At 33.3% G+C, this 16,326-nt stretch overlaps 1 long non-coding RNA gene across 1 annotated transcript in view; it reads right to left on the bottom strand.

Annotated features, from left to right (window-relative positions):
• Positions 1-7,187: 7,187 nt before the first annotated feature.
• Positions 7,188-16,326, bottom strand: part of LOC123385231 — a 112,380-nt gene continuing 103,241 nt past the window's right edge. Inside the window, exon 3 of the long non-coding RNA XR_006597426.1 lies at positions 7,188-7,963. This is a non-coding gene — a long non-coding RNA (uncharacterized LOC123385231). The remainder of the gene's footprint in view (positions 7,964-16,326) is intronic.

The raw sequence follows: 16,326 nt of genomic DNA on the forward strand, positions 1-16,326 counted from the left end.
AACAAACCATACTCATTCAAATTAATTATAAAAACTCAAATAGTCACAAACAAAGCTTCTGGTCTTCCATATGATCGGCACATCCTAGAACCACTTAAAATATGGCTGTGCCAATTTAAAGGTACATAATAGTAAATGGAAAAAAAATTCCAAAGGAAATGCACATGTAGTCATTAGATAAGAGAAGCTTGCGAATGGAGTATTCAGATTTTGAGAGTTTCAAGCAATTATCAAAAGTAATATTAAGCTATAATATATGAGATAAACATAGTGATACAGTTCTACATGTTCAACACACATACTTAAGATTCCTTTTTTTAAAGTTTATTTATCTTTGAGAGAGAGAAAGCAAGCGGAGGAGGGCAGAGAGAGAGGGAGAGAAAGAATCTCAAGCAGCCTCCATGCTGTCAACACAGAGCCTGATGTGGGGCTCGCACTCACAAACCATGAGATCATGACCTGAGCTGAAATCAAGAGTCAGATGCTTAACTGGCTGAACCAACCAGGTGCCTCTTTAATATTATTTAAAATAAGATGCTCAAGTATGAGAACAGATATATTATGAATAAATCACTTAGTAGGGTGTGAGGTTTATATTATACTGGTTTGTCTACCAGTATTTATTCATTAATTCAGAAATCTATAAATTTTCATTATGAATATATGCCAAGATGGGTGTTGATACTAAATTTGTAAACAAAACAGATATACTCTGTCTTCATGGAGTTTACAATCTAGTTGTGATTCAGGAAATAAACATTTACTGATATCACTGTTGTCACTTTTTGTGATTACATATAAGATAAAGAAATAACAGGACAGATTATACTGGGCTGTTGAAAGCCTGTGTGAGAAGATTAATTTTAGCTGAGTTGTGAAAGAACAGTTTACATGAATATAAACACAAAATATAGGAAAAGCTGTTCATTTAAGGCAATATTTTTAAAAACAATTTTCTTTTTTAGTTTATAAAATTGTCTTTTCAATAATACGTCTGTATAAATTTACTAAACATTAACTATGTAGTTATAGGTACTTAACTAGTTATAGGTACTTAACTAGTTATAGGTACTTATAGAGTTTAAGTTAGCAAAACACTTAAACATGCAATTAAATTGGTTCATTTTAAAGTTTAAAATATCAACCTGTATTTTATTCTGAGCAAAGATTCAATCCTTGAAATAAAGTAAATGAAATTATAGTAACAAGATGCTGTAGTATTCAGTCCTATGAATATCACTTGACATTTCCAGTAAAAGTCTGTTTGAAATCCAGGGTGTATAAAGTACCCTAGGGTCAAATTCATGTCTCAGTACTTTAAACTCATAAGAAGCAAATTAAATCCAACAACTACTAAAATATATTTTGCCTAGTCTCCTTGCTCATTCTGTTAAAAATGACACCTTACATACAGTTTCAAAATTTCAGGGTGTGTAATAGCTTTTCCTCCTTTATCAATTGTTTGCAAATTTAAAAGTTTGAGTGAGTTCACGTCTTTATTACTGCTTATCAATTAGCTTTCGTTAACAAGGCCACCAATGTATTGAAATGCTTCTCTGTCTCTTGCTTCAGTGTCTCTCACAGGTGATTGCATGCTTACTAGTCATCCATGGCTGGCTTCAGCTCCTTCAAATAAACCACTTACACTAGTCCAAAAGTAAGTTTACTAAATTGTAGTCATTCTGAAGTTGTAAAAACAGCTTCTGAAAACACTCTACACTTTTCTGTTGTCTTGTGCATTACTACTTTCTGTTTTCTTCACTCATCTATCAGGAACCAATATTACATAAAATTAAGTCTTTGAAGATTTATTATTTTTCTTAATAGAATAACTTTTAAATGCCAAAGATTTTCATATTTCTCTTATAGAATTTATGGCATTTCACTTAAATTATACTTAGTAGCATGCATTTTATTTTCTCCTAATAAGTTGTGAGTTGTTTGAAAAAAAAAAAAGAACTTGAATGGTATCTTGCATGAAGTTCTAATTATTGATTTTTCATGGAGTTGAATTTTGTGAAGTAAATTTCCAAAGCGTTTAATTTTTTTAATGTTTTTATTTTTGAGAGAGAGACAGAGTGCGAACCAGAGAGGGGCAGAGAGAGAGGGAGACAGAATCTGAAGCAGACTCCAGGCTCTGAGCTGTCCGCACAGAGCCCCACAGGGGGTCTCGAACTCACAGACTATGAGATCATGACCTGAGCCAAAGTCGGACCCTCAACGTACTGAGCCACCCAGGTGCCCCCAAAGAGTTTAATATAAATGACTTAACATAATATCAACTTGAACTGTAGTGTATGTTTTGGTGAATAGAGAATTGCTTAAATGATCTTTAAACCAAAGTGGACTGTTGGGACACCTGGGTGGTTCAGGCAGTTGAGTGGCTGACTTTGGTTCAGGTCATGATCTTGCAGTTTCTGAGTTCGAGCCCCGCGTTGGGCTCTGTGCTGACAGCGGGAAGCCTGGAACCTGCTTCAGATTCTGTGTCTCCTTCTCTCTGCCCCTCCCCTGCTTGTGCGCTCTCTCTCTCTCTCTCTCTCTCTCTCTCTCAAAAATAAACATTGAAAAGAATAAAAAAAAATGGGCTGTTAATTGATTCTTCCTTACTTGATTCCACATTTATGTATAGATTTCTCACTACGTGTACCGTTCTAAGCAGAGATGATCCTAGATATTGCAACGAACAGGAACACAATGCTTCCACACCACGGTCACTTCTTAAATTGAAGTGGAATATCTTTCACACAGTAAGCATTGCAGAGTCTCTTTTAGTGTCCTCCCTAACGATTCAAGTGGGGTGTACTCAAGAACTTCATTATCACATTATAATCCTCCAAATATAAATAACTTTTAAAAAAATGTTGACTCAGTTTTTTTTTCAGAATACATCAAAAGTTTTATTTTTTTAAAGCTGGGTTACTTAAATTCTATTTAATATATAGTATAATATTGGTTTCAGGAATAAAATTTAGTGATTCATCACTTACATATAACACCCAGTGTTCAACACAAACACCCAGTGCTCAGCAGAATAAGTACACTCCTTAATGCCCATCACCCATTTAGCCAATTCCCTCCCCACACACACTCCTCCAGTAGTAACCCTCAGTTTGTTCTCTGTACTTAGGAGTGTCTTATGCTTTGCCTCCCTCTCTTTTTATCTTATTTTTCCTTTCTTTCCCATATATGTATCTATTTTGTTTCTTAAATTCCACATATGAATGAAATCATATGACATTTGTTTTTCTTGGATTGACTTATTTCACTCAGTATAATACATGCTAATTCCAACCATGTTGTTGTAAATGGCAAGATTTCATTCTTTTTGATCACCGAGTAATATTCCATTGTATGTATAAACCACATCTTCTTTATCCATTCATCAGTCATTGGCCTTTTGGGTTGTTCCATAATTTGGCTATTGTTGATAGTACTGCTATAAGTATTAGGGTGCATATGCCCCTCTGAAACAGCATTTTTGTATCCTTTGGATAAATACCAGCAGTGCAATTGCTGGGTTGTAGGGTAGTTCTATTTTTAATTTTTTTAGGAACCCCATACTGTTTTCCAGAGTGGCTGCACCAGTGATATCCACCAGCATTGCAAAAGGCTCCCCTTTCTCCTCATCCTCACCAACATCTGTTATTTTCTGAGTTAATTTTACCCATCCTGACAGGTATGAGGTGGTATCTCATTGTGGTTTTGATTTGTATTTCCCTGATGATGAGTGATGTTGAGCATCTTTTCATGTGTCTGTTAGCCATCTGGATGTCTTCTTTGGAAAATTGTCTGTTCGTGTCTTTTACCCATTTCTTCACTGGATTATTCGGTTTTTGGGTGTCGAGTTTGATATGTTTGTTCTTTATAGATTTTGGATACTAACCCTTTATCTGATATGCCATTTGCAAATGTCTTCTCCCATTCTGTTGATTGCCTTTTAGTTTGGTTGATTGTTTTTTTTTTTTTTTTCACTGTGCAGAAGCTTTTTATCTTGGTGAGGTTGAAATAGTTCTTTTTTGCTTTCATTTCTCTTGCTTCCAGATACATGTCTGGTAAGAAGTTGCTGTGGATGAGGTCAAACGGGTTGCTACTTTTTTTCTCCTCTAGGATTTTGATGGTTTCCTGCCTTGTATTTATATCTTTCATCCATTTTGATATGATTTTTGTGTATGTTGTAAGAAGGTGGTTCAGGTTCATTCTTCTGCATGTCATTGTTCAGTTTTCCCAGCACCATTTGCTGAAGAGACAGCTTTTTCACCTAAGGAATTACAGCGTCTGAGACCAGTGAAGAAAAGCAAGTGAGCAGGTGGTAGGATAATTATGACAAGTTCACCAAACTAATAATTGGGATAAAATACTGTAAGTTCTCCTTAAGTGTATACTACAAAATATGCAAATTAAAACATGTTATTCCTACAATCATAGATAACAGCTGATAATTCATTAATATGTTCACAAATGTCTCTTCAGTGTTAATGAGATACTTTCTATTAACTAAACTGTTTTCTTCAAACTAGGCAAGCTTATGTTGAGTCACAAGAAGTTTTAAAATATTATTCTGATAGTTATATCAAAAAAAAAGTTTTACTGCCTCCATTCCTAACTAGAGAGAGATTTCATGGGAAGGACACACAATGAATTAAAGATAACTTTATTTGTTATTTTACTAGGATAATTTTAGACTAATACAAATATTTTCAATAGATAAATATTTAAGTTAATTAAGTCATTTGTTATAACTTTATACTTTCACAGATTTAAATGAATAAAACAACTATAATGTGACTAAGGAACTTCCATTCAGGGTTCAAGTACCTCAGAGAGTTTGACAGATGGAAATAATAAGTAAAACAGCAAAGAACAAAGGGTTGTTTGCCATAGTATAATATCATTCATAAATATCCAGCATCTAGCACGGGAATAGATGTTTTTTCATAAACTCTGGCCCTTTTCCTGAATATTTCCCTTAATGTCACAAAATCATCTCTTTATAGTTAGCAGTTCAGTTTATGAAAATTTAAAATACAGATACCTATCTTAGAGAAATTATAATTTCTTCATTTCTTTCTAAAGGCCTCTGTTTCTATCTTATTTGGTTAAGGGGTGTGTGTGTGTGTGTGTGTGTGTGTGTGTGTGTGTATGTGCTTCTCTGTGTGTTAATTTTTCTAAATAAGTCATTTGTGGAAGTATTTTACCTAAAATCTGTCTTATTGGTTTGCCACAGTGTTTGAACACACCATGGCTAGCAGCCCTCATATGTATTGTTTTTTTTCAATTTTTATGTTAGTTTCGGGTATGTAATATAGTGATTCACCAATTCTATTCAGTGCTCTTCATAAGTGCACTTTTAATCCCCATCACTGATATCACCCATCCGCCACTCTCCTCCCCTCTGGTAACCATCAGTTCTTTATAGTTAAGAGTCATTTTCTTTGTCTCCTTCCCACCCCCACCCCCCCGCCTTTGTTCATTTCTTTGAGTAAAACCATATAATATTTCTCTGACAGATTTATTTCACTTAGTATTTTCTCTCTAGCTGTATCCATGTTGTTACAAATAGCAAGATTTCATTCTTTTTTATGGCTGCATAACTTTCTATTGTGCATATATACCACATCTTTATATATTCATCTATCAATGGACACTTGGGCTGCTTTTATGTATTAGCCATTGTAAATAGTGCTGCAGTAAACAGAGAAGTGCATATATCCTTTCAAATTAGTGTTTTTCTATTTTTAAAAAAATTTTTTAACATTCATTTATTTTTGAGAGACGGAGCGAGACAGAGCACGAGCAGGGGAGGGGCAGAGAGAGAACGGGGGCACAGATTGTGAAGCAGGCTCCAGGCTCCTAGCTGTCAGCACAGAGCCCCACTCGGGGCTCAAACTCACAGACCATGAGATAGTGACCTGAGCTGAAGTTGGACGCTTAACCTACTGAGCCACCCAAGTGCCCCATGTTTTTCTTTTTTTTTTCTTTTTTCTTTTTGGTAAATAGCCTAAAATCTAGTACTTTCACTATGGGGTAATTCTATTTTTAATTTTTTGAGGAATATCCATATCGTTTTCCACAGTGGCTGCACCAGTTTGCATTCCTACCGACAGCGCGAGAGGGTTCCTTTTTCGCCACATCCTTGCCAACACTTGTTCATGTTCTTTAGTCTATTCTAACAGGTGTGAGATAATATGTAATTGTGATTTTGATGTGCATATCCTCGATGCGGAGTGATATTGAGCAACTTTTAATGTCTCTGTTGACCATCTAGATGTCTGCTCGTGCTTTTTGCTCATTTTTAAATTGATTATTTGATGTTGAATTGGGTAAGTTCTTTATATATTTTGGATACTGACCTTTTATCAGATAGGTCATTTCCAAATACATTCTCCCACTCAGTAGATTGGTGTTGAGTTTTGATTATTTCCTTCTTCTTGTGTAGAATACTTTATTTGGATTCAGTCCCAACAGTTTATTTTTGCTTTTATTTCCCTTGCCTCAGGAGACATATCTAGAAAAATATTGCTATGGCCAATGTCAGAGAAATTACTGCCTGTATTCTTTTCTAGGATTTTTGGGTTTCAGGTCTCACATTTAGGTCTTTAATCATTTTGAATTTATATTTGCATGTGATGTAAGAAAATACTCCAATTTTATTGTTTTACATGTAACTGTCCAGTTTTGCCAACACTGTTGAAGAGACTTTTTTTCCCATTAGATATATTTGTGGGTCTGTTTCCGGGCTTTCTATTCTGTTCTATTGATATGTGTCTATTTTTGTGCCAATACCATAGTCTTGATTAGGATAATATATATTCTCTCTTTCTTTATGTGTGTGTGTGTGTGTGTGTGTGTGTGTGTATACACACACACACACACATATATATATATGTATTTTTATACATGTATATAAATAATTTCCCAGGGAAATTGTATTTGTGAAAGTGTGTCATGTTGCTACAAGCAAATCACTTAAAGATTACTGAAAACCCAAGAGTTTTACTGAAACTAAAATTGGCAAGGCCAGTCAAAAGACATTTCACAGAAGCATTCATATTTATGAACCCATCTCAGAAAAAGAATATTTTCCCAGAGGACATATGGAGACATGACAACAATTAATATCAATGTATTTAGGGAAAAAATTAAGTTTACAACACTTTTTAGGGAAAAAATTAAGTTTACAACACTTTTTTTCCACTAAATTTATTAAATCATGGATATTTTGTGTGTGAACTGTGAAAACTGGTGGAGGTCGATTGTAAGCTAAATGTATAAACAAATCTGCAGGTAGACAGATGCATCCATCATAACCACTACAGTTATAATCATTTAACACAAATATTTTTCAAAACTGGGAAAATAGGAATTTTCTATCTTTAGTGGTTGATTTTAATGAATTTAGTTAAAGCTAGCCAGAATTGCTTTCCATGTAGTGTGAAATTCTTTTTGATTTTTCTTCAGGCATGCAAACCTCGGGTGTCACAGTAGAGGCTACTGTAGACAGAGAGTAGGTTATGAGCATCATATTTGATTCCACTAGTTCCTTCTTCCTATTTCTTCTTTAGTTTCTACTGTTAGAGTCAGCTTTTTATTTAACATAGTCTAAGATTTCTGTACTTCACAGTGCTTGGAAAATTTTACTCAGACATAGGTATGTTAAAAAGTTCTCAAACCTGTTTTCCAACTTGGTATTTTCTTCAGCATGGTTGACGGGTTTGTAAGTTTCAGCGAAAACCTCAACAAAATCCTTACTTTAACTTAGCAGAATCATTTTCAACCAGAAAAAAAGCATGCCAATTACAAAGAAATACTATTTTTATGGTTATATGAAGACTCAGTTTGCAATAATAACTGCTGCACATTTCCCTCATATATTAAAGGCAGCCATGCATGATAAGAATTGGAATCCAGTGAAGCAACACAGGAAGCGGTGATCTGTAACCGTGCAGATTGCATTTCCTATGTACTGTAAAATAATACAGAAAAAGCAATATAATGAAATAAAGTGCAAATAAAATAACCATGTTTATTTCCATGTAGCATACTATTAATTTTAATAGGATAAAATCTGGAATTTTTTAAAGAATTTTATCTTTGGAAATAAAATAACTAGGGATCCACAATAACAGTGTTACTTAGAATTTTTTGGTATCTAAGATATTTTTTTAAAAAACAGAATAAAACTAGGTGCTCTAATATACCACCACAATTATTTCAGTTGACTATTACAATGTTTATTTATCTTATATCAATTTCCAGAGTAGGTCACACGACTCCCCTCCAGGGATAACTGTAGGATTTGATTTCATTCTGTCACGTGATTTCCTTATAACAAAGTTCTTTACTTTCAGCCATACTGGTAGGAAAGAAAGGTCTCAAAGGCAAAATCCAAGAAAAATTTATTCATCAACCAAAACTATTCAGAAACCCTTAATCTACTTTTACTGATTTTGTGTCATGTATGCTTCCTTTGGTCGAGGAAGAAATATAGAATTTGAAAGTATTGAGGTAGTAGTTGTTTTATTTTTAACTTCATTTTATAAAAAGGTTTATTAGCACCAAGGAAATAGGGATGACCTAAACTTTTAAATTTAGTATATTAAGGTCTGCGATAAAATAACTTCTCTTAAATTCTCCTACTCTAACCCAACAGAAATTAAGATGAAACACTGAAGGCATCAGAATAAAACCTCTACCATAGGTTTTCTTGCCTTTGTCTTCAGAGGCCAAAACATTCACCAAAGTATCCTAGTGTAAGGTATCCACATACCAAAGAGGATATAAATTCTAGCAACCCAACCATTCAACATTCATTCACAAGCTCATCACCAATGTCTGCCTGGAATTGGCCAGGACTACATGCAAAGTCTCTTGGTTCCTGGGCTTAACAATGTATTTTCTTAAAATGCTATCAATTAAAGGAAGATATAATCCTATCTGAGATACAAATCATGCAGAAGTACTCTTATTATTGATGGATTGAGCCCTAAAGTCACAATGACATGTGTATAAGAATAAGTAACTGCAGGCATTTTTGTAAATTATCAATTACTGTGTCCATTATTCTATTTATAGTATTCAGTACAAGAGACCAGAAATTCCTATAATTCCTTTATCTCCCACTATTTATTCTTCCTATTACTCTGTTTGTACTTTCACTGTTCTGTGTTCATATTCTGTTACTACATAGTACCTGGAAAGTTTTCACTTTGTCTTTCGATACATGAATCTTCAACAAATCCCCTGTAACTTCAAATCACTAAATTGTATGCCTGAAACTAATGTAATATTGTGTGTCAATTATACTTAAACAATTTATACCATGCAAATAGAAGTAGAAAGTAAAACAAGTTAGCATTACTTACATCAGACAAAATATACATTAAAACAAAGACCATAAGAAAAAATGAAGAAGGACATTATATAATATTAAATGTGTTAATCCAACAAGAGGCTATAATAATTTTACATTATCTACGCACCCAACTAGGAGCACTTAAATACCTATAGCAAACATTAGCAGACATAAAGTCCCCTACTGTTATTGCATTACCATAAATTTCTCTAAAACCCAACTTACATCAATGGATACATCATTCAGGTGGAAAATCAACAAGGAAACTGTTTCTTTGAACAACACATTAGACCAGATGTACATAATAGATACATACAAACCATTACAACCTAAACCAACTGAATGCATATTCAAGTGCATATGGAACATTCTTCAGAATAGATAACATATTAGGCCATAAAACAAGTCCCAGTAAATTTAAGAAGATCAAAATTATATAATGCATCTTTTCCAATCACAATAGTATGAAACTAGACACCAATCACAAGAAAAAAATGAAAAACACAAATACATGGAGGCTAAATAACATGCTGCTAAATAATGAATGAGTCAACAAAGAATCGAAGAGGAAATAAAAAAAAATACATGGAAGCAAATAAAAATGAAAGACAATGGTCCAAAATCTTTGGGACAGAGAAAAAGCAGTTCTGTGATGGAAGTTTATAGTAATACAGGCCTCCTTAAAAAAGAAGAGAAAGAAAAAGAAAGAAACAAAGAAAGAAAAAGATCTCAAGCAATTTAAACATATACCTAAAGAAAAAAACATAACAAAGCTAAAGGTAAGTAGAATAAAAAAAATATATATATAATAAATATCTGAGAAGAAATAAATAGGAAAGAGGTGGTTCTTTGAAAAGATAAATTTTATAAACTCTTAGCCAGACTCATCAAGAAAAAGAACCCAAAGAAATAAATCATAAATTAAAGAGAAGTAACAACACTAAAGAAATATGTGCCAACGACTCATAAAGCTAGAAAAAAAATAAATTTCTAGAAACATACAATCTTCCAGAACAGATTCAGGAAAGAATAGAAAGTGTTAACACATCAATTATTAGTGACAAAATTGAGTTGGTAAACCAAAAATTTTCAACAAAAAGTTCAAAACTAAATGGAGTCACAGATGAATTTATCAACCATTTAAAGAGTTAATACTTAGTTTTCTCAAACTATTCCAAATACATTTTACCATGCCAACATTATTCTGATATCAACCATAGACAAAGATTTTAAAAAATGCAAACCGCAGGCCAGTATCTCTGATAAACATAAATACAAAAATCAACAAATCATTACCAAACTGCATTTTACAATTCATTAAAATGATCATTTACCACAACCAAGTGGGATTTATTCCAGGGATGCAAAAATGTTTCAACATTTGCAAATTTGTGATACACTTCACAAGAAAACAAAAAATAAATATCATATGATCATCTCAATGCAGAAAAATCATTAAACAAAATTCAAAATCCATTCATGATAACTCTTAAAGTTTGTTTAGAGGAAATAGACCACAATGTAATAAATACCATATATTAAAAACCCACAGCTAACATCATGCTCAATGGTAAAAAGAAAAGCTGAGAGCTTTTCCTTTAAGATCAGGCACAAGACAAGGATGTCCACTCTTACCACTTGTATTCTACATAGGGCAGGAATTTCTTTGACATCAGGTGTTACATTTTCTAGATATATCTTTTCAGGCAGGGGAAACAGAAGCAAAATTAAACTATTAGGATTCACAAAACAAAAACAAAAACTCCACACCTTTTGCACAGATAAAGAAATTATCAAGTGAAAGGGCAACCTACCAAATGGGAGAAGTTATTCACAAATGATATAACTGATAAGGGATTAATATCCAAAATATATAAAGAAGTTATACAACTCAATATAAAAAAAAAACAATCCAATTAAAAATGGGCAGAGTATGTGAACAGACATTTTACCAAAGAAGAAACACAGATGGCTAACAGACACATGAAAAGAGGCTAAACAGGACAAATCATCAGAAAAATCCAAATCAAAACCACAATAAACTATTACTATAAATCTGTCAGAATGGTTAGAATCCAAAGACAAGACATATCAAGTGCTGGTGAAGATATTGAGAAAAAGGACCCTTGTGCACTGTTGAGAAGAATGCAAATTGGTCTAACTACTCTGGACAAAAGTATGGATGTTCCTCAAAAAATTAAACATAGAAATACCATATGACCCACTAATTCTACTACTGGGTATTTATCCAAAGAACATAAGACCACTAAGTTGAAAAGTATATGCAGCTTCATGTTTATTACATTATTTGCAATAGTCAAGATATGAAAGCAACTCAAGCTTCCATCAAGACATGAATAAAAAGTGATGTGTGTACATATGTATATGTATATGCATGTACACACACACATACACACACACACACACACACACACAAGAATATTACTCAGCCCTAAAAAAAAGGATGAGATCTTGTCATTTGCAACAGCATGGATGGACATAGGGGATATTATGCTGAGTGAAATAAGTCAGAGAAAGATAAATGCCATAGGATTTCACTTGTATGTGGAATCTAAAAAAATATAAAAATAAATAAATAAAAAGCAGAACTAGAGCCATAAATATAGAGAACTAATGGTTGCCAGAGGGGAGTGGTATAGGGAATGATCAAAATAGGTGAAGGGGAGTGGGTGATACAGACTTCCAGTTAAATAATTAATAAATCTCTGGAATAAAAGGTTCAACATAGGGAATACAATCAATGGAATGTATTCACATTTTATGGCGACTGATGATAGTTACATTTGAGGCAAGCATAGCATAATGTTTAAACTCATTAAATCCCTATACTTAACACTTAAAACTAATGTATCATTGTGTGTCAATTACATTAAAAGTTTTCTTAAAAAATAAAATTAGCCAGTTACAGAAATAGAAAGAAAAATGAAAAAGTGTGAAAAAAGCATACAGGACCTATGAGATAATTTTAGTTGAATGAATATACACATTATAGGAATCCCAGAAGAATAGAGGGAGAAAAAGGGCATAGAGATTATATATAGAAATAGTGACTGAAAACTTCCCAAATCTTAGGGATATTGACATCCATATTCATGAAGCTCAAAAGACCCAAGCAAGATCAACCCAAAGAAAATTATCACAAAACATTACCATCAAATTGTCAAAAGTCAAAGTCAAAGAGAATATTGAAAGCAGCAAGAGGAAAGGTACTTACCACATACAAGGGAATCCCCATAAGGCTATAAATAGATTTCTCAACAGAAATTATAGACTAACAGTTGAATGGTATATTCTAAGTGCTGAAAGAAAATAACTGCTAAATAAGAATACTATATGTGGCAAAGCCATCTTTTAGCAAAGCATGGGCAACAAAAGCAAAATAATAGACAAGTGGAAGAGAATCAAACTAAAAATCTCTGCACAGCAAAAGTAACAACCAACAAAATGATAAGGCAATCCAGAGTATGGTGGAAAATATTTGCAAGCCATACTTCTGATAAGGGGTAATATCTAAAATACATAAGCAACTCATAACTCCATGATAAGGAAAAAAAAACTTACCTGATGAATAATGGGCAAAATAGGGTGAAATTCTACCCACAAAGATGATGTTATTGGAAGGTGGGATATTACAAGATGGACAAGAGTGTAGATGTTCCTCAAAATTAAAAATAGAACTACCCTATCATTCAGCAACTCTTCTTCTGGGTATATATCCAAAGGAAATGAAATCATTATCTCAAACAGATATCTATACACTTCCATGTTTATTTTCAGCATTATTCATAACAGCCAATATAATGTTTGAACCTAGGTATCCATCAGTGAATGAATGGATATAGAAATATATACCCCATACATATATATGTAGTGGAATATTATTCAGTCAAAAGCAACTTAGATGAAGCTGGAGGATTATGGTAAGTTAAATAAGCCAGATATAGAGACACAAATATTGTAGGGTTTCACTTATATGTGGAGTTTTTAAAAAGTCATACTCAAAAAAGCTGAGAGTACAACGGTGATTAAGAGGTGCTAGATTGTGGGAGAAATGGGAAGAGGTTGGTCAAAGAATATCAGATTTTATTTGTAAGCTGAAAAAGTTCTGGATATATAATCTACAGCATAATCACTATAGTTAATAATACTGTACTATATACTCAATATTTGGAGAGTAAATATTAAGTGTTCTCCCCATGCAGACATAAGTAGTAACCATGCTAGGTGATGAATGTGGTAATTAGCTTGATTATGGTTATTTCACAATGTGTGTGTGACTGTGTGTATAATCATTACATTGTACATTGAATTTTATACATCAATTGTACCTTGGTAAAGATAGAAAAAAGAAATCAAACACATACAAAAAAAAGTAAAGGAAAATGAGATTTCAGCAAAACAGAATCAGTTATATAGTCCACAAGTGAAATCACTTAAATTGTGCTATTTGAAACATACTTGATTTTGTCATAGAGAATAATTCTGAGTGTTAAATACAATGGATAGATTTTATTTGATCTTTTAATTTTACCTTATTTTATTTTGCTTTAATTGGTTTTAATTTTATTGTTTTTATTATTCAAAATTGTTTTTACTTTATTTTTACCAAGTAATGAAGAGTAAATATTATTCTTATTATTTTTAATTGAGGACAAGTTATATATGAAAATATACAGCATTCATACATACCATTAATAAGATCATAAATTCTTGCAACTGTCTCAGTTTGTTACATTTGTCCCACTCTAATTGTTAGCTGTGCCCTCTCTGTCTTTCAAAAGTAACATGTTTGGAAAATGAGAACATTTTTTCAACAACAAAGTATAACATTCATTGCAAATAAACTTGATGATGACTTAATCTGGCCATTTGTAGCAACGTGTATGGAACTGGAGAGTGTTAATGCTAAGTGAAATAAGTCAGGCAGAGAAAGATACCATGTTTTCACTCATATGTGGATCCTGAGAAACTCAACAGAAGACCAGGGGGGGAGGGGAAAGGGGGGAAAAAGTTACAGAGAGGGAAGGAGGCAAACCAAAAGAGACTCTTAAATACTGAGAACTGAGGATTGATGGGGGTTGGGGAAGAGGGGAAAGTGGGCGATGGGCACTGAGGAAGGAACCTGTTGGGATGAGCACTGGGTGTTGTATGTTGACAATAAATTACATATAAAAAATTCATGAAATACTGGAAAATTAAATACTATTTTCTTTTTTCTTAATTTAATGTCAAAAGAAAACATGCAAAAATTGAAACCAGTCTCCTTTTTTACACCCTACATAAAAATAAAATTGATTAAATATCTAAATATGAGTCATGAAAACATAAACTCCTATAAGAAAACCTAAGTAGTAATTTCTCTATCAGCTACAGAAACATTTTTCTAGATAGGTCTCTTGAAGCAATGGAAACAAAAGCAAAATTAAACTATTGAGACTGCATCAAAATCAGAAAAAAAAACTTTTGCATGGTGAAGAAAATCAACAAAAAAAAGACAACCTACTACATAGAAGATATCACGAATTATGTATCTAATGAAAGGTAATATTCAAAATATATAAATAACTTATATAACAACACCAAAAAAACCCACCCCACAAAAATTAATTTAAAAATGGGCAAAGGATCTGAAAACACATTTTATGAAGAAGACGTAGAGATGGTCAACAGATACATGAAAAGAGTCTCGACATCACTAACCGTTAAGAAAAAGCAAATCAAAATCACAATGAAGTGTGATCTCACACCAGTCAGAATGGCTAAAATCAAAACCACAAGAAATAACATGTATTGCTGAGGATGAGGAAGAAAGAGAACACATATGCACTGTTGGTGGGGATGCAAATTGCCATTAGTATTGTGGACAGAAGTATGGATGTTTCTAAAAATTTAAAAATAGATATATGATCCAATAATTCCATTATTGGGTGTTTATACAAAGATGATAAAAACACTAATTTGAAAAGATATATGCACCCCTATGCTATTGCAGCATTATTTATAATAGCCAAGATATGCAAGTAACCAAAGTGTCCATTGATACATGAATGGATAAAGAAGTAATGCACATGCACACACGCACACAAACATGCACACACACATACACACACACTGGAATATTACTCAGCCATAAAAAATGAGAACTTGCCATTGGCAACAACATACATGAACACAATATGTATAATGCTAAGTGAAACCAGTCAAAGACAAATACCATATGATTTCACTCATATTTGGAATTTAAAAAAGAAAACCAACCAACAAAGAAAAAAGACAAACACACTCTTAAATGATGGGAGATAGGGGTGGTAAATGGGTGAAATAAAGGGGATTAAGAATGGTCTTACTATGAATGGCTGCAAATATGGTGGAGTAGGAGAACCCTAAGCTTGCCTTTTCCTATGGATACAACTAGATCACACTCAGCATCAGTGTAAATAATCCAGAAAACAACCCAAAGCCTGACAAAACAACTCCATAACTACAGGTAGAGAAGAGGCCACATTGAAGAAGTTAGAAAGGGTGAGAACACAATTTGGGAGCCAATCAGACCAGGGACATCCACAGTCAGGAGTTAAGGAGGTTACAGAGAAAGACAAAAATCACACTATCACATTGGGGAGACCACATGGGGAAACAAATCCTCATAACATTTGGCTTTGAAATCGAGACAGGCCAGATTTCATGAATTCTTAAATCGGAGGTACTTAAAGCCTGGAATTTTAAAAATCTGGGGGCTCAGCTCTGGGAGAGCCCAGAGGACATTAGGAAGCTGATTCCTTGACTTTAAAGAGTTGGCATAACAAACAGCATGTGAAGATATAGTATAGAAACAGCAGTTTAAACAATGCCTGGAAAATATGGGAATGAGGGTTATTTACTCAGAGCATGGGCTGGAGAGGCAGAGATCATGGGGAGACCCCTCCAAAAACAAAGCAGTTGGCAGGTACCAT

The sequence above is a fragment of the Felis catus genome, chromosome B1 (assembly GCF_018350175.1).
Source record: "Felis catus isolate Fca126 chromosome B1, F.catus_Fca126_mat1.0, whole genome shotgun sequence".
In the NCBI taxonomy this organism is placed as follows: Eukaryota; Metazoa; Chordata; class Mammalia; order Carnivora; family Felidae; genus Felis; species Felis catus.